Source organism: Schistocerca nitens, chromosome 8 (assembly GCF_023898315.1).
Source record: "Schistocerca nitens isolate TAMUIC-IGC-003100 chromosome 8, iqSchNite1.1, whole genome shotgun sequence".
Taxonomy (NCBI): domain Eukaryota; kingdom Metazoa; phylum Arthropoda; class Insecta; order Orthoptera; family Acrididae; genus Schistocerca; species Schistocerca nitens.
The window spans coordinates 579,384,287-579,404,439 of NC_064621.1; positions in this window are offsets into that span (position 1 = coordinate 579,384,287).

A 20,153-nucleotide genomic window follows, 5' to 3' on the forward strand; every position below is an offset into this window, starting at 1 on the left:
GAAACATCTGAAACATTTCTTAACTTAGAAACAAGATACAGATAATAAAACGACTTTTGAATTTGTGCACTGATAGCATAAAAATAAAATTACCTTTGTTATATAAAATGTCATGATAACTTAATAAAACGTATTTTTGTTTTTAGCAATAAATAAACTGAAAAAACTGATTTCATATAAAATTTTTTCTCCCCTAGTAACACTAACGTATCTTCTTTCTTCCCGAATGCCGCATTGAAGTCACAAGCCACCAAAATAAAAGTAGTTTTAGTTAGAATTAGTATGTTGAATACTTAGGTCACGCAGAGAGCTACCAGAAGTTGATGTTCCAAAATGTTTTATACATCATGCCAGGAGCTGAAGAGATTTTCCTGAAAATAATATTATAATAAAATGTTTTATAGGTCATACCGAGAGCTGACGAGAATTATCAGAAGATGTTTATTGAAGTCATGCCGTGTGCTGAAGATATTTAATCCTGAATGTTTTATAATAGGTTATGCAGAGAGCTGACGCAAATTACAGATGCTGGAGGAGAATGTATATGTTAGTATGTTGTTTGTTGTTGTGGTCTTCAGTCCCGAGACTGGTTTGATGCAGCTCTCCAATCTACTCTATCCTGAGCTAGCTTCTTCATCTCCTGGTACCTACTCCAACATACATCCTTCTGAATCTGCTTAGTGTATTTATCTCTTGGTCTCCCTCTGCCATTTTTACCCTCCACGCTGCCCTCCAATGCTAAATTGGGGATCACTTGATGCTTAAGAACATGTCCTACCAAGCGATCCCTTCTTCTACTCAAGTTGTGCCACAAACTTCTCTTCTCCCCAATCCTATTCAATACCTCCTCATAAGTTATGTGATCTACAGATCTAATCTTCAGCATTCTTCTGTAGCACCGCAGTTCGAATGCTTCTATTCTGTAATATTAGTAATTTTCGCCTCACAAACATTAATATACGCTCAATAGTAAACTCCTGATGGCCTAAAGTTATCGAACAATTGTAAAGTAAAAGAAATGAACCATCGCATAGCAGCGACAGAATCTATTATTCTTAATCTTTGCCGTTCTTGCGCGGTGGCAGTAAATTTCTATGTACATGTATCGATTAATGGTATAAAAAAGAATTCTGTTGTTTCAAGACAAATGACGCTTTTGGCGCCTCACCTTTTACTGTTTGTATTCTATGAAAGGCCGACGCGGACTTGATGCGTTCCGCAACAGTATTTTATATTTTGTATGAAAATATTGAGTGAATATGCTAATTGTTATTTTTTCCAATCAGAAAACATGTACTTTCTTGTGACTGATATCGAACAGACAGGGTCAAGAGGACATTTTGACTGTTTTGTATAAAGTATTTAACCACAATGGTCATCTATTGTAATTTAATATGAAAAGGTACGTAGCATTAAAAAAAAGTGTGTTAAAGATAAGTGTGCTTATTTTCGTAAATTAACCTTGATGATTCCAACTCCTTTCTGAATGATAATTATTGTTTGTGTTACTTCATCACCAGAAATTACGATCACGCTGATGGGCCGAACGCAGCATGAGGCAGAAGGAACATTATCGTTTTCCTATTTTTTCTGCACCAACTTTTTTGTGTAGTGTTGCATTTCTTTTAAAGTCTATAAATCTTCTGGTCCCTTAGTGTTGATCTGGGTATGACTACATCGCGACTATAAAAATGCACAGAAATGATAATGTTTCTTCCGAACGATCTCATATATATATATCAATATGCTGCTCTTATTCAGGTATTTAATGGTCAACGTGTTGTTGTGGTCTTCAGTCCTGAGACTGGTTTGATGCAGCTCTCCATGCTACTCTATCCTGTGCAAGCTTCTTCATCTCCCAGTACCTACTGCAACCTACATCCTTCTGAATCTGCTTAGTGTATTCATCTCTTGGTCTCCCTCTACGATTTTTACCCTCCACACTGCCTTCCAATGCTAAATTTGTGATCCCTTGATGCCTTAAAACATGTCCTACCAACCGATCCCTTCTTCTAGTCAAGTTGTGCCACAAACTTCTCTTCTCCCCAATCCTATTCAATGCCTCCTCATTAGTTACGTGATCTACCCACCTTATCTTCAGCATTCTTCTGTAGCACCACATTTCGAAAGCTTCTATTCTCATCTTGTCCAAACTGGTTATCGTCCATGTTTCACTTCCATACATGGCTACACTCCATACAAATACTTTCAGATACGACTTCCTGACACTTAAATCTATACTCGATGTTAACAAATTTCTCTTCTTCAGAAACGATTTCCTTGCCATTGCCAGTCTACATTTTATATCCACTCTACTTCGACCATCATCAGTTATTTTACTCCCTAAATAGCAGAACTCCTTTACTACTTTAAGTGTCTCATTTCCTAATCTAATCCCCTCAGCATCACCCGATTTAATTTGACTACATTCCATTATCCTCGTTTTGCTTTTGTTGATGTTCATCTTATATCCTCCTTTCAAGACACTGTCCGTTCCGTTCAACTGCTCTTCCAAGTCATTTGCTGTCTCTGACAGAATTACAGTGTCATCGGCGAACCTCAAAGTTTTTACTTCTTCTCCATGAATTTTAATACCTACTCCGAATTTTCTTTTGTTTCCTTTCCTGCTTGCTCAATAAACAGATTGAATAACACCGTTGAGAGGCTACGACCCTGTCTCACTCCTTTCCCAACCACTGCTTCCCTTTCATGCCCCTCGACTCTTATAATTGCCATCTGGTTCCTGTACAAATTGTAAATAGCCTTTCGCTCCCTGTATTTTACCCCTGCCACCTTCAGAATTTGAAAGAGTGTATTCCAGTTAACATTGTCAAAAGCTTTCTCTAAGTCTACAACGTATGTTATTATAATAGCGTATTAAATCCCTGATTCTGTTGCCAAGTGGCCCACCAAAAATATTCACTTTTTCGACATTAAAAAAAAAGTAACAATTCTTTTTATTTTTGTCCCCCAAGAGCAACGCTACAATTCTCTTCTTTTCTAAACTATTTATCGTCCTTGTTTCACTTCCATACATTTCTACACTCCAATCAAATACTTTCAGAAACGACTTCCTGACACTTAAATCAATACTCGATATTAACAAATATCTCTTCTTCAGAAACGCTTTCCTTGCCATTGCCAGTCTACATTTTATATCCTACTTCGACCATCATCAGTTATTTTGCTCCCCAAATAGAAAACACCTTTACTACTTTAAGTGTCTCATTTCCTAATCCAATTCCCTCAACATCACCCGACTTAATTCGACTTTGGTGGATAATCCTTGCTTTACTTTTGTTGATGTTCATCTTATATCCTCCTTTCAAGACACTGTCCATTCCGTTCAACTGCTCTTCCAAGTCCTTTGCTGTTTCTGACAGAAATACAATGTCATCGGCGAACCTCAAAGTTTTTATTTCCTCTCCATGGATTTTAATACCTACTCCGAACTTTTCTTTCGTTTCCTTCACTGCTTGCTCAATATACAGATTGAATGGCATTGGGGAGAGGCTACAACCCTGTCACACTCCCTTCCCGACCACTGCTTCCCTTTCATGCCCCTCGACTCTTACGACTGCCATCTGGTTTCTGTACAAATTGTAAATGGCCTTTCGCTCCCTGTATTTTACCCCTGCCTTCAGATTTTGAAAGAGAGTATTCCAGTCAACATTGTCAAAAGCTTTCTCTAAGTCTACAAATGCTAGAAACGTAGGTTGGCCTTTCCTTAATCGTTCTTCTAAGATAAGTCGTAGAGCCAGTATTGCCTCATGTGTTCTAACATTTCTATGGAATCCAAACTGATCTTCCTCGAGGTCGGCTTCTACCAGTTTTTCCATTCGTCTGTAAAGAATTCGGGTTAGTATTTTGCAGCTGTGACTTATTAAACTGATAGTTAGGTAATTTTCACATCTATCAACACCTGCTTTCTTTGGGATTGGAATTACTATATTCTTCTTGAAGTCCGAGGGAATTTCGCCTGTCTCATACATCTTGCTCACCAGATGGTAGAGTTTTGTCAGGACTGGCTCTCCCAAGGCTGTCAGTAGTTCTAATGGAATGTTGTCTACTCCCGGGGCCTTGTTTCGACTTAGGTCTTTCAGTGCTCTGTCAAACTCTTGTGGAAGTATGATATCTCCCATTTCATCTTCATCTACCTCCTCTTCCATTTCCATAATATTGTGGTCAAGAACATCGCCTCTGTATAGACCCTCTATATACTCCTTCCACCTTTCTGCTTTCCCTTCTTTGCTTAGAACTGGGTTTCCATCTGAGCTCTTGATATTCTTGCAAGTGGTTCTCTCTTCTCCAAAGGGCTCTTTAATTTTCCTGTAGGCACTATCTATCTTATCCCTCGCGAGATAAGACTCTACATCCTTACATTTGTCCTCTAGCCATTCCTGCTTAGCCGTTTTGCACTTCCTGTCGATCTCATTTTTGAGACGTTTGTATTCCTTTTTGCGTGCTTCATTTACTGCATTTTTGTATTTTCTCTTTCATCAATTAATTTCTGTATCTCTTCTGTTACCCATGGATTTCTAATAGCCCTCGTCTTTTTACCTACCTGATCCTCTGCTGCCTTCACTATTTCGTCCCTCAAAGCTACCCATTCTTCTTCTACTATATTTCTTTCCCCCATTCCTGTCAATTGTTCCTTTATGCTCTCCCTGAAACTCTGTACAAAGTCTGGTTCTTTCAGTTTATCCAGATCCCATCTACTTAAATTCCGTCCTTTTTGCAGTTTTTTCAGTTTTAATCAACAGTTCATAACCAATAGATTGTGGATAGAGTCCACATGTTAATATATAAGAAATATATAATGTTAATGAATAATTTTGCTAGCATGTGACACATCGCAGCAGCACAGATGCAAAGAACACATTAAAATGTTTACATGTTTACCTTCGTCAATGTTTACCTTTCTTTTCAGCTATATAATTTTTTTTTGCAAGAATATGGCATCTTTGAAAACTGATACATACACGTTAAGAAATTAAAAACATATACCATTACAACTATTCCCACTCTGTAGAATATACATTTTTTTTTAGTCTACCATCTACATAACTATGTTTGATACACAATTTTAACAAAATTTGTATTATGACTGACAATAAACAACTCGCAACTGACGACTACATCACTGAATGTAAAATAAAGGTAATGGCAAACTTTATAAAAGTAAGACAAAACATGCATTGCAAAAGAGCGAAAAGGGAAAAGGGATATAATGGCTAAAACACAGTTAAATTTTTTTATATATATGTAAACATGGATACGAATATGTTAACATATAGAAAATTCTTTGTTTAAAGGAAAGTAATGTAATCACTGGTGTTCAATGAAAACATGTAACAATGTACCTGTATAAGCCAATCACAAAATGAGAAACAGTGTGCAGTAACAATTTTTTAGAAATGAGAATTAGTTTTATTCAGACAGTGTCAGACAACGATTATGACTAAGTAAGAATTTAACAAGAAGAGACTTGTGACTCTTATATATAAAATATGCAATATGTGAGAAAAATTTTGGTTAAGAAATCTTCAATGGAGAACACGTAATTCTAATATGATGAATACATGTAATTTGTAACAATATAATGACTTCATTCTGACTTCGAATTTTATGTCAGAATCAAGCAGCGTGATACTTTTTTAAACATAGAGTGAAGATAACTCAAAACTTGTTTTTGTAGTCATAGAGTGAATATAACTAAAAATTTTTTTTCGTAGTCAAATTACGGTACCAACCATGTCCATGTACCCTTTTCCAAAATAATCTTACCCATACCTTGAATCCTGTGGATCCCCATGGTTATGGAGCACAACCAGACTGCGACAAATTCAGTTATGGACCAGGCTACTTCTACTGAAATGTCCCCTTTGAAAAGTTACGAATGGCAGTGCTGGTAAACTTCTACGTTATTTGATTTTCAAACAGCAGGGCAAAACTCAACGTACTCATACAGTTTTCTCTTTACTTATTCTGATCATCACTAAACTGAGACACAACATTTTTAGTGCAACACAATCTGATTTTTAATAATCCCGACAAAAGAATGGCCCTGACTAACAATAACCTATACCTTTCATGAATCACTTACCTCACAAAAATCTTCGTTACTCGAACTACTGAAATACAGCGAGCGCCAATACTGCCAGGAAAATAAAAGATCTAACTACTTAAGGCACTAACTGCTGATAGGCATAGTTAGGAAATGAAAGATTTTGATAGAGAACAAAAAATGTATTTACCATAATAGTGTTCAATACTCATCATATACGTATATATCTATCAAATCATGACATCCATCTTTACAAATTTCCTTTTTCTGTCGCACACACGTCCAGATCGTTCGCTCATGGTAACTTCCCACAACTCTGGCATTTCTCTCTCCATATACACCACTGCCGGCGGCTCCCCGCCAACTGCGCAATGCTATAGTCTGTCGGTAAACTGAAGAGCGAGCGAGCGAGTCCCCACTCTGCCAACCCATCTACGTCACAAGGCCCTTCTACAGGCTGTTTCACAACGTAGTACCGGCCCTGCTCCGGCGCGCGCTTCAAATCTATAGCGAAGCCGTGTACAGATACGTTTCGGCTGCGTTTATTATTAGACAAATGCATTAAGAGCATAAGGAATACAAAAAACGGTAGCTTCTTCCGAAACACAACATTATAGAGTAAATAATATTAACATACGGACGGAAGTCAGGATTCTACTACAAACATAGAACCAAATGCCCGTTCATGTGAATCTAAGTTCCTCTATTGCTATTCGTAAAACGAACCCCATATAGTGTAATCAGTCTGTAGAACTTAAGGCTTGTTCTTACTGTGTGTTTCTACTAAAAGGTAGAACTTTTTTTCGAAGGACTGCATTGAAACTTAACAATTCTTGCAACACAAAGAGTTTTTAGAAAGTAAGTAGAAATTTATAATTTTGTGAGTTGTATTAGTCCGATTTGTGCTACTTTTTTGCCACTGTCTTCGTAAACATGCCTCAAAAGTATGTGTTCAGTATTATGCATATTGGGTATTTACTCTGTTATCAGCTGTCAGAAAGGTTACATGTGTTTTGGTAGCATCAACGATTATTTGTTTTGTATAAAAATAAATTAGAGAATCTGTATTAAACTTTGTTATAAGAATGGAATAATGTGTATGAAATTTTTACAAATGGTAAATATTGCTTTTGGTGAGTCTGTTATGAGTAAACCAAGGGCAGACAAGTGATATAAACATTTCAAAGCAGGCCTTAAAGGACAGCGGTTTTACAAGCATGGATGACATTAAAAATGCTCAGTTAAGAGACCTATAAAGTATCCCGAAAAAACAATCCTAAACTGTTTCGGGAATTGGAAAAAGCACTGGCATAAGTATATAGTATGTAATGGGGAATATTTTGAAGAGGATAACATTGCTGTAGATTAACAAATAAAGTTCTTACCAAAAAATAGAAATTAATATGAGAATGCACGTCGTATGTCAAGCTTTTTGCTTAAAAATCCAGAATCAGCGTACATGTTTCGAAGGAAATTTCAGCAGTGTTTAGAATAGCTATTGCGCACATGTTTTAAGCAATATGTCTTAGAATCAGCTGAATAGCGACCGAGATAGAGATTTATTGTTCCATTAGCATCAAAGGTCTTACGTGGTTTTGAAACTGTCTATAACGATGGGTTTCCTCCCAAAATTATTAGTTTTCCTTCGTGGCGATTCCAGTAAACCATGCGGCCTATTTTTCAATTCCTTACTTACGCGTCCTATTAGGTGGGGCTGACGTTTGCATAAATTGCAGCCCTTTGATTGGGACTGGTAATATTAGCCAACAGTTCTTTTTGGGTCGCTTCTTTAATACACGCTGTAATAAAATTAGAGACGATCGAAAGCTCGTTACTCCCCAAATACCTCCACTTCTTCGTATTCTGCACATTTTCTTGCAATGCTTGACGATTATCCATCACTTCCGGATATCGAAGTACATCAGTAAGTATACAAAGTTAACTCACTGACACTGGCAACTAAGATCCCACGAACAGAAACGACGTATATCGCTGCACGCCTATCTACACCGCTAGACAGATAACGGGCAACAGATTTTGGGTGCCCCTGTAGGCCGGTGGCAGCGTTCTTCCGGGAAAGGCCACTTCCCCCACCAAAAGCGCTGCTCGCTCTTGAGTTTACAGACAGACTATATGCACTGTTCCCATCCAACTGCCTAACACTACAATAGCGAATAATCCAACAATGCCAACCAGCCACATACTACCCACAGTCAGTGATATTCATACAGAGCGCTACGTGGAGTTACAACATAAAAACCTAAGCAGCCTACTTACATAGACCCCATGCTCCCCACAAAAAAATTTACAAACTGTTTCTGAAAAAAATTTTCATAGTTACATAACAAATATATCAAATACACACACTTATTGATACACTGTTGGTCAATAGCAAAATTGTCCTCTCAGTCCATATAGACAGTCCTGATCATTCTTCACATTAGTAATTGCAGGTTCTTTCCTTTTTTTTCTTTTTTTTGCACATATTCTGAGCTGTAAAAGAAACATGCAGAGAGGTAAGGGGCCACAACAGAGCACAACCACAACAGAGTCAGTCGAACTTTTGAAGAATATTGGTAGGTAGGATATCACAGAGCAGACCCACAGTATTTAATGTAGAGATGATGGTATTAGTTTGCCACCAAAGGTGCAGACCCACTATAGTCCCTGTAGAGATTGCCAGCAGCCATCTGTTGTGACTGTGCAGGTGCACAATCACCATCGAAGAGTCTTGCAAATAATATAGCAAGTCCACTCACAAACTCTTTGGAATGTCCTTAGAACCAGCAGTTCTGTTAACCAGTCCCTTGCTGGATTATTAACACACATGCGATCACTAACAGGCCCTTTTTTTTAACTTCTCACATTTTGTGGATATACTATGACCAACAGAAACAGGGGCAGTGAAATGAAACGTAATTTGAAGAACTGGTGTATATTCAATTACAAATCTATGGCACAAGAATACAATTATAAAGATACAGAAAACATCATTAAAGAACATAATGATACAGATAACATTTGTAGTAATACAGGCTTTACAAAAGAACAGAAATAAACATATAAATGAGTGGTACAGCAATTATGATGTAAGTAAATAAATAAGAAAATGAGAAGAGCTTTCGGAACATCAACTTCACACATGAGGATTAAAACAGATCGGAGTATATAGTGTCTAAACATCTTTACAAAGTAAGTAACATATTATTAATGCAAATTATAATTCAGGATAACAGTATTCCTCATCTTAGTGAATGTAGGTAGCTTAGTATTAGAAAAATTCTACAACACTTATCAGATAAACACATAAAGACAGGAAGAACACAAATACAGAAGCGCACACAAACACATAGTGGAATAACAAACACAAATACACAAGGGTACACAAACACATAGCGGATAACACAAAAGAAAAGGACAGGATTTGTTTTCAGTATAACATATGGTACGGCAGTCCAACCCAAAACTTCATTCCACAAATCTTTCCTCTTATTTCAACATTTGTTCCCCGCAAAAAATCCTATCTAAACATGCATTCTGAATTTATATATTCGCATATTTCTGACCTCATCATTTGTTTCCAAGAATTTCCTGCTTAAATCTGTTGTCCCTAAACTCCTCTTTTGTTCATATCCTATTTGAAACTAATTATTCATCATTGTACACTAGTTTTTTGGCCAAACTTTTGTCTTATAGCTTCTAAATGCATTTCTTCCAGTTCATCATAACTCATTCTCTTATATAGCCTACCCCATCTTAAGCTAACTTATGTCTGCTGAGCTCAGACATATATACTAGAGAAAAAGGCACTGCAGCAGTACAAAACAAGTTACACAAACAACAATGACAAAAAACGCAAATCGGCAAAGCAAGCAGTAGTATTCCCAAATTATCAAAGCAAATGCGACATTACAACTAATATAAGGCAATGTGCAGCAACAAGAAAAACAAATCAGTAGTAAAACTGGATTAGCAGAGTAACACAAACTAAAATTCAGTAGAACCATTCCTGGCAAACAGCAGCAGCAAATGCAATAACTTATACCTAACATGACAAATCTCAAGCAGAAAAAATATTACAATAAAGATAGGAAATGTCTAATACCTATGTCACATCTTAACACTAGAGGGATGCATCACAATAACTTACTCTGCAAAACAAGTTACCAAATCGTTGAAAAATTTCAGTATGCATTTCCTGTGATGGGAAATGTCTATTTGTGTTCTCTTTTTTTTTTAAGAAAGTAGATCATAAAATTATTATTTAATGCATATGTAGACAGAAAACATTTCTATTAGCATATCTATCAGATTTTATTGTAACCAATGCTGCAGTGCTGCTAGAAACTAGATATTAAACAAAATGAGAAAATATATACATAAAAGAAGGTATGAAACATCATTCACTAGCCATATGGCATCTCCTAAGGCAGTAAACAATCTCTCAACTAGACGGACAGTCATACTCAGATGTATGGACCTAAAATATTTCTCTTCGTTTCGTTAGGCATCTTAGTAAATATCAGAAATTACGAGCTCCAAACTGTAGTCTTACGAATGTTGTATGTGAGATGCTTTCTACCAAGAAATGTGAACAGCGAGATTAATGGCCTCTTTTTCCTAGACCTTTGCCTCTGAAAGATCCACATTAATGGCTTTTTTTTTTCATGTGACCGTCGCACGGCTGGGCACCAACAACACATAATGTCAAAGTCACCTACCTTCTTTACTAACATATTTGCTACAGCAGTTTCCGCTACAGTGACTGTCTCATATGAGAAATTTCACACGTTGAAAATTTATGTTAGAAGTGTGTAGAAACAAAAATTCATATATAATTGTGTCCAAAATTTCTGTTAGCGTAGTGATACATTCACACACGCACTCAGCCTTCATAATGATCACAACCACACCTTGAAGTCACAGTACACATCATCGTCGCAGTAATAACATCATAACACCTCAGTCAAATCTAAAAAACGTCATAGCTTTCTTCAATAATCAAAAACCCTTAAAAAGAGGATCTCTGCTCGTTTCAGTAAAGTCATCTACCTCAAACGAACTTCAATAATCAAGATCTCTTACCACATACATCATTCAAAGCTCTCATAGTATTACTATGGTTCCGAACAATATGAATAGTTCACAAAGTACAGACTAAATACAATTTCATAAGTGTGAAGTAATTAAACTGTGTAATTACGTAAATGTGTGTCATTGACATAGTAAAAAAATATTTGTCTCTCTTTTAAACAATCAGATTGCTGTGTAATTCTGTGTTAGAGAAATATCTTACCAATGTGTAAAGTTGTATAAGCAAATACCGTATTAGCTATGGCTCCTAGCGCTTTCCAACCTCTTAGTACATAAAGCAGGCGTGTACCCCCTTAGGATTAATGTAATTATATCCTCAAGTGTTATAGATTACAGTAACGGAACGAAATGTCTCGCCGAAAACCTTCTTTGTATCTTTGTGATCAAGAATCTTTCTTAAAACGTTCCAAGTACAAATATTTAATCATTCAAATGCGTTTCCTGTAGCGCTAAACTGTGTGTCCTGTTCTAAGATAATCTCTGTCATTACTTAACGGTAAAAATGTGCCAAGTGTCGTAGTTATCGTTCTCCATAAGCAAAGTTCTTCAGAAATCAATGTACTTACCTTGTCATAAATAAAACTGAAATGCTATGGGTGTAGATTCGTAGTTATCACGTACATTACCATGACCAAGAAAGTAATGTACTGTAACGTATTGTTGCGCTGCGGAAAATACTGTCTCATTGTAGCTATACCATGAAAGTTACTACTAAAACAAATTTTACTTTACAGAAGAATACTGAAAAACTGTGCAGATATAAAACAGATACACCGCAAAAGCAACAATGTAAATTGTGTCACTCATTAGTAGCATCATGATATAATCGTGTAGCTGTCAAACCCTCCTAATACTAAGTCATTTGTAATCTCTGACAAAGTACTTTAAATAAAGTATGTCTTTTCAAGTAAACCAAAATGTTGCATTAAAGTCTCATTAGCAATATATGTTCTAAACATGCAAGCCTTGATGTCGTTACATAATCGGGCAACTTACAAGCAAGATGTACACACAATAACACTGTGTCATCTGTTCACTATAACAGTGCAGTCGTAATTTCAGTTTAAATAAGTTCCCTACGTTCTTGCCTGGATAGTTGACTTCAAAACATGGTTGCATGAAAAAGTTTCTAAGTGTGACAAAGCGTACTAGCAACGTGAAGTGAAAAGCAATTATGGCCAAAACTAAGTTAAAAAGCAGATTATCTCTCAATAAACGGTTTTACATGTGAAATGTGGTGCAACCCTTTACTTTTCTTAGTACGCAGAGTTTCAACTTCAACGAAATTATCGTGTGCTATACATTGGATTCTGTAAGGTCCATTGTAAATCAGAAAGAATTTGTGACTCAAGTGTTTCTTCTTATGTGACAGTGAATGACCTTTAACGAGAACTTTATGACCAATACATAGTTTCTTTGCATTAGTTTTACTGTGTAATTTTCTCCTTTTGTCTGCAGCAGAATTTATATTTTTAATAGCCAAATCAATTATGTCTTTGTGTCAAAGTTTACATGCATTCGGGAAAGGTAGAAGCTCTCTGATTCTGTTTTATGGTTCTTCATTCTTCAGTACAAGAATAGGTAGTAAAACAGTGGAGTGATGAGGCATTTCATTCAGCACATTTTGAAATAAGTGAAATATCTGTCCCAATACTGATGCTTTCTGCGACAATTAAGTCTGCAAAGCTTACTGATTTTTTCATAATCCGTTCAGACGGGTTACAATGTGGTGAGTACAATGAAAGAAAAACAGGTTTGATTTTACGATTCCAAAGTATGCGTGACCAAACAGCAGATCTGAATTGCGGCCCATTATCTGAAATGACTATACTAACGTGTCCTACTTCACATAAGAAATTTTTAACAAAGGTGTTGGATACAGACCGTCCAATGGCTTTACGCAACACAGCGAAAGAAACAAATTTTTTACTAAGTTCAAAGCGACTAGAACGTACGAAATTCCATTCGATGTTCTGACAAGGGGTCCCAAGAGATCAACAGCAGCAAATTCTTTTAATTTAGAAGGAATGATAGGAAACAACGGAGCATCATGTGAGATGGTAGATGATTTAGCTTTTTGATAAAGTTTGCAAATAGACAAGCCACTTCAATTCAGTTTTCCATATTGTTAAAATAACAAGTCGTCCGAAGAATATGATAACATCTTCGTGGACCAAACAATACGTAGCTGAAATGAATGTACCAAATGAGCTTATTAACAAAATCGTCAGGAATGCAAAGTACCTATAGGTTGTCATCAACAGTGCAACGTTTGAAGAGTATGTTGTTTCTAACAGGTAATAGTGCCAAATCCGTGTGTTTGTCGTTTCATGCCATTTACTTTTTATGTCTTTCCAAATCGGATGCTTATCTTGTTCATCAGAAATGTCCTTTAAAGATGTGATGATGAAGTTTTCAAAGGCGACTTTCTGAATTTGAAGAATACTGAAACTTTTTCGAGGTTGCCTTCTGTGTTATTTTTCTCAGGCCCAGCCGATGCACATGATAGTGCGTCCACTACGGTGTTCTCCTTGCCGGAAATGTAGACTATTATGAAGTGGAATCCTTGCAGAAACAATGCCCAACGTTTTACCTGTCATGATTAAATTTTGAAGACATAAGAAATTGTAATGCACCATGACCACTGTATACTTTTACGTGTTTACCAGAACGAAAGAAACGGAATTTCTGAAATGCACGTTGATAGCAAAAGCAATGGTTTTATGAACAGTATTGTCATTTTCTAAATGGGCACAAAGACCGAATTTAGAAGAATCCGTGAAAAGGAAGATATCTTGTGACAGACCTGGATGAGGTAGTATTGCTGCGTTAAGCAGCGCTTCTTTCAAAGAATTGAATTCCAACTGTGCCTGTTCGTCCCAGTTCCAAATAGCATTTTTTTCCAGTGAGAGAACAAAGTTTTGATGTTACTAGAATTTCCATATACAGAAAACGAAGATAAAAATTTACTAGAACTAGAAAACCTCAGACTTGCTTTTTGTGGATGGAACTGAATTGGTTCTGATTGCTTCTAACTTTTCCGGATCTTGCTGCATGCCTTCAAAAGAAATAATGTGTCCCAAAAACTTAACCTTTGACCTACCGAACACAGACTTTTCGAAGTTCATTATAATTCCAAATTCTGCAAAAATACGTAACACACAGTTGAGGATGCGATTATGTTGTTCCCAAGAGGCTTCTGCTATTAGAATATCGTCCACATATAAGGTTATAGGACTTTTGAGAACTCAGGTAATGTGGAATTTAGCCCACGAACAAATTCTGGGAAGAAATGTAGAAACTAAAAGGAAGTTTCCGAAATTGATAACAAACGCCGAAACAAAGAAAAGGTGTGTGGTATTTTCTACATTCTGGATGAAGTTCGATCTGATAAAAGCTGGATCTGAGATCAATAGGAGACAACACTTTTACACCATTAAAATTTTGAAGAAGTTCTTCCAACGTTTTCGGCCGGTCTGTTTCAGGAATGATGATAGTATTGATTTGTCTCGAATCTAAGACAAGCCTGATCGATCCATTTTTATTCCCAACAACATGTAATGGATTGTTGTATGAGCTTACTGCCGTCGTCAAGCATAAATTGTATTTCTGTTCTTACACGGTCCCTTTAGTGTGCTGGAATTACGTATGGTCTAACACAAAATTTAATATGCTCATGAACACGAAACTGTCATTGAAATCCTTTGATTGTTCTTGTTTTTTGAGTAAAAACTGTGGAATGTTTCTGTAAAATGTCAAAAAGGTCCTACCTCTCAGTGTCATTACAGTTCTCAGTTGTTTAAATTATATTCTGAATTAAGTCATTAGTGTCAAATTCGCCGTCGATATCATCCCCGTCAATACTTGCAGAGTGATAGTTAGTGTCAATTTCCGCCGAAAATTCCGAACTGTTGTCTAACAGGAGGTAAGGCCGATTAATTTCATCGTTGAGAGCCAATCTTCAGATATCAAAGCTATTGACTTACCATTCTCTAAACTTATTTCAGCATCGTGAAAGTTTTAGATTGCTTTGTATTCATTCAAAAAGTCTACTCCCAATTTAATTTCTGTCGACAATAATGGAAAGATAAGAAAGTTCATAGTGAATATGTGGTTTTGGCAAAAGAATTCTAAGTTGGTTTGTTGGCATACATCTACACTTTTTCCAAAGACTGCAGAACATAACGGAAGTGTGGGGCAATTGTTCGATTTGCTGCATTTGCTAAAGGCTGTGTCACTAATTACTGAAATGGGACTGCCAGAGTCAAGTACTGCCGTAAATTTTATGTCATTTACTGTACTGTGAGTTACAGGATATGTAATGTTGTTATGTTTTATGTCATGTTCCTGGACTAAGATGTCCCTAATGTCTTCTATTTTTATGTAATTAATAGCCACAGCAGCTACGTCGTCATCTTTGTACGTACGTTTTGTGGCTGCCACCAGTCTTAGTCATTGTCTACTGTCTCTTTACTGTCACGTATTGTTATTGGGATTTGTAGATTTAACCTCTACAATTTCGACTTTTCGAGAGGGCCCTGCCCTGTTTGAATCTCGCCAATTTTGGTGGAATTGTGGTCTATTGTTAAGATTGTATCGTCTGTCGCCTTATCGGTAGTTTCCATAGTTCCTTTCTTGTTGGTCACGTGGTGGAGAATTTCTCCCAGAATCGTAACTGCGCGGTGGTCCATTACATCTGAAGTTATTCTGTCTTCCTTGATAATAATAGTTCTGGTTCCCAAATTGTCAGTTTCTATGATTGTCTCTGTCATAGTCATTACTGCGGAGAAGTGATCTTTCGCTATAATTATTATAACTCTGCCAACGGTTGTCATACGGGTGGTGGCTGTTTTGGTCACGATTTGCATTGTCCAATTATTATTTCTGTCGTCATGGAATTGTGATGGATGTGACCAGTAATTGTTGAGATCCTGTTTTCGCATTCCGCGAATGTCAGTGGCAATTTCCAATTCTTGTGAGAATCCCTAAAAAGCCTCAATGTCATCTTTGCAATGTCCTACCAAAATAAAATATCTTAAATGTTCAGGCAGACCGATTAAGCAAATGCGGATGAGTCTGAGGAGCTATATGGGTTTGACAGATACTGATTCATCTGCAGCATGTCTTCAAAATATTTGAAAAGACCGGAAAATTCAGATTGTTCGAAATGTTTCATCATTATGATGCTATGATTTACGTGATCTTGAATAGCTTGAGACCAATATGCTGACAGGAAGGCATCCACGCTTTTGGATGAATGTCGTTGCCGGAGTTCTTAAATGTTTTGCATTTGCATTTAGTAATGAAGAGCATTTAGTTGAAATCATCATGACCGTGAGTCGCATATTGGTCATTGTTACGACGTGTCGGCAGTTCCACCTCACAATTCACTGCACCTTACCAATTTCTTTCAAAATTTCCAGAATGGCCTGTGTTATTATTTTGTGGCGTTTCCGTATTTCTAAATCCTTTTTCCTTTACTGGAGCTCGAGTGTCAGCAGCGAAAAAATAGGTTGAAAATGATCACAAATCTGTGTTTTTACGTCATTACAAAGTTTTTTACATTTCGATTAGATTTTAAATAACTCAGCAGTTAAACCTTCACATGTTAGTTCAAGCGTTTGTCAATTGTGTTTAACTTTTGTAGATTATGTTCCATTGTGTCTAACTTTTGTAGCTGTTGCTGTGTTCGTTCCTGACTTGGTTCCATTTGTTGCTGTGATTGTTTTTGATTTTGTTTCACTGCGTCTGGCTTTTGAAGGTGTTGCATTATTTGCAATAACAAGGTATTTGCGTCTGGAACATGTTCCTTTGTGTCTATTGGCAGTGCATTTGCACCGGCAGCATTCATATTTTGAAAAGCAGAAAATGTGTTTTGACTTAGTTGAGAAGAAGATGAGGACGCAAAACCTGAAATTTTGTCCTGTCATTACGCATTCCTGAGGCGAGCTGTTGCCGACCGATCGATCGACAATGCTTCCCTGTTCACTGATTGATTCACTGTCTACACCAGTGTTTGCAGCCTGCTCAATTTCCCAATGCACAGTTACCAAATTACTACTTTGAATGTCTGTTAATCCATTACACAGTGGTGCTGATAAGCTATGTTCATCGTCACCATCATTTCTCAATCTACTTTTGAGCTTAGTGCTACGTTTTTCACACGCCATAATTATCACGTATTTCAGCGAATATTCCAACAATGCCAACCAGCCAACGACTCCACACAGCACAGTCAGTGATTTTCATACAGAGTGCTATGTTGCGTTAACAACATAAAAACCTAAACAACCTACTTATACTACCTACAGTATTTTTCTACAACAGGTGTGAGAGCATACGAAGATGCATACGAGAATTACTGTTTTACTACAATGGGTGTGTGGATACCAAGATGCACACCACAATTACTGCATTACTACAATGCGTATATACATATCAAGATGCACACCTATCAAAACTGAACCAATACGTGGTGCAGCTACGGCAACTCAGGTTATTCGATGTTATACTTAGTGCCTGTGTACAGTAAAATTTTTTTAACGAGATGACTGAAGTATACAGCTATACCTGGTGTCGTGCTATGTGAGACAAAAAGATGGACTTTCGAGTGCAGTCACAATCACCAGTGTTATAACCATGTTAACCTGTCCTTTTACTACCCTCATTTACGATGGTACCAACTGATACCAATTTGGACATTAAAAATACTCTCATCAAAAATTGATATACGGGGTGAGTCACCTAACGTTACCGCTGGATATATTTCGTAAACCACATCAAATACTGACGAACCGATTCCACAGACCGAACGTGAGGAGAGGGGCTAGTGTAATTGTTTAATACAAACCATACAAAAAAGCACGGAAGTATGTTTTTTAACACAAACCTACGTTTTTTTAAATGGAACCCAATTAGTTTTGTTAGCATATCTAAACATATAAACAAACACGTAATCAGTGCCGTTTGTTGCATTGTAAGATGTTAATTACATCCGGAAATATTGTAACCTAAAGTTGACACTTGAGTACCACTCCTCCGCTGTTGGATCGTGTGTATCAGAGAGCACCGAACTAAGTAGGGATCCAAAGGGAACGGTGATGGACCTTAGGTACATCAGAGACATACCCTGTATATATATATATATATATATATATATATATATATATATATATATATATATATATATATATATAAAAGATAAATTTTGAAACTGTCAGTTTAAAAACGCAAATTCTGTATAGGTCAAAGCTATTTTATTTTGATTCGGTATGATATTATTACTAGCTAAGTTGAGACTTTTTTTCAGTATATTATTAATACTCAAATTCTAATTTGACATGTTATTATACATTCACCCTCAAATTTGTATTATAGATGACTTCTTTTCATTCATTATCGTCTTTGCTTAGATATAAGAGATACTTTGAAATTAACTACTACTTTCCACTTATACTCATCTTTGTGTAGATATAAGAGATACTTTCAAATGTTACTTGTAAGACGTCATGGTCTCCTGACCCTCATTGCTACATATTTCACCCTCACAATCATATTCCACACATCAAGACGCTTCATTCGAACCCAAACTAGATAAGATAAAGTCAATGTTTTATGAATTCATGTAAACGATATGCAAGTAACTAATAAACCGCAAGTGCGCACTATGGTTGAAATACTCAAAGCTGGCATACACACACATACATTCCAGACACGACGGTCACAGGAGCCTTTAGTTTGAGAGAGGCTACCGCACGCCAGGAGGCCGGCCCCAAGCCATCTACGTCGGACAGTGGCCGCCTGCCGAACGGGAACGACCCTGTGTTTGGCTCAAAAGCAAATTCCGCTACATTGTGTGGGAGCGGCCAGCCTACGCATACTTTACACATACACTCCTGGAAATGGAAAAAAGAAAACATTGACACCGGTGTGTCAGACCCACCATACTTGCTCCGGACACTGCGAGAGGGCTGTACAAGCAATGATCACACGCACGGCACAGCGGACAAACCAGGAACCGCGGTGTTGGCCGTCGAATGGCGCTAGCTGCGCAGCATTTGTGCACCGCCGCCGTTAGTGTCAGCCAGTTTGCCGTGGCATACCGAGCACCATCGCAGTCTTTAACACTGGTAGCATGCCGCGACAGCGTGGACGTGAACCGTATGTGCAGTTGCCGGACTTTGAGCGAGGGCATATAGTGGGCATGCGGGAGGCCGGGTGGACGTACCGCCGAATTGCTCAACACGTGGGGCGTGAGGTCTCCACAGTACATCAATGTTGTCGCCAGTGGTCGGCGGAAGGTGCACGTGCCCGTCGACCTGGGACCGCACCGCAGCGACGCACGGATGCACGCCAAGACCGTAGGATCCTACGCAGTGCCGTAGGGGACCGCACCGCCACTTCCCAGCAAATTAGGGACACTATTGCTCCTGGGGTATTGGCGAGGACCATTCGCAACCGTCTCCATGAAGCTGGGCTACGGTCCCGCACACCGTTAGGCCGTCTTCCGCTCACGCCCCAACATCGTGCAGCCCGCCTCCAGTGGCGTCGCGACAGGCGTGAATGGAGGGACGAATGGAGACGTGTCGTCTTCAGCGATGAGAGTCGCTTCTGCCTTGGTGCCAATGATGGTCGTATGCGTGTTTGGCGCCGTGCAGGTGAGCGCCACAATCAGGACTGCATAAGACCGAGGCACACAGGGCCAACACCCGGCATCATGGTGTGGGGAGCGATCTCCTACACTGGCCGTACACCACTGGTGATCGTCGAGGGGACACTGAATAGTGCACGGTACATCCAAACCGTCATCGAACCCATCGTTCTACCATTCCTAGACCGGCAAGGGAACTTGCTGTTCCAACAGGACAATGCACGTCCGCATGTATCCCGTGCCACCCAACGTGCTCTAGAAGGTGTAAGTCAACTACCCTGGCCAGCAAGATCTCTGGATCTGTCCCTCATTGAGCATGTTTGGGACTGGATGAAGCGTCGT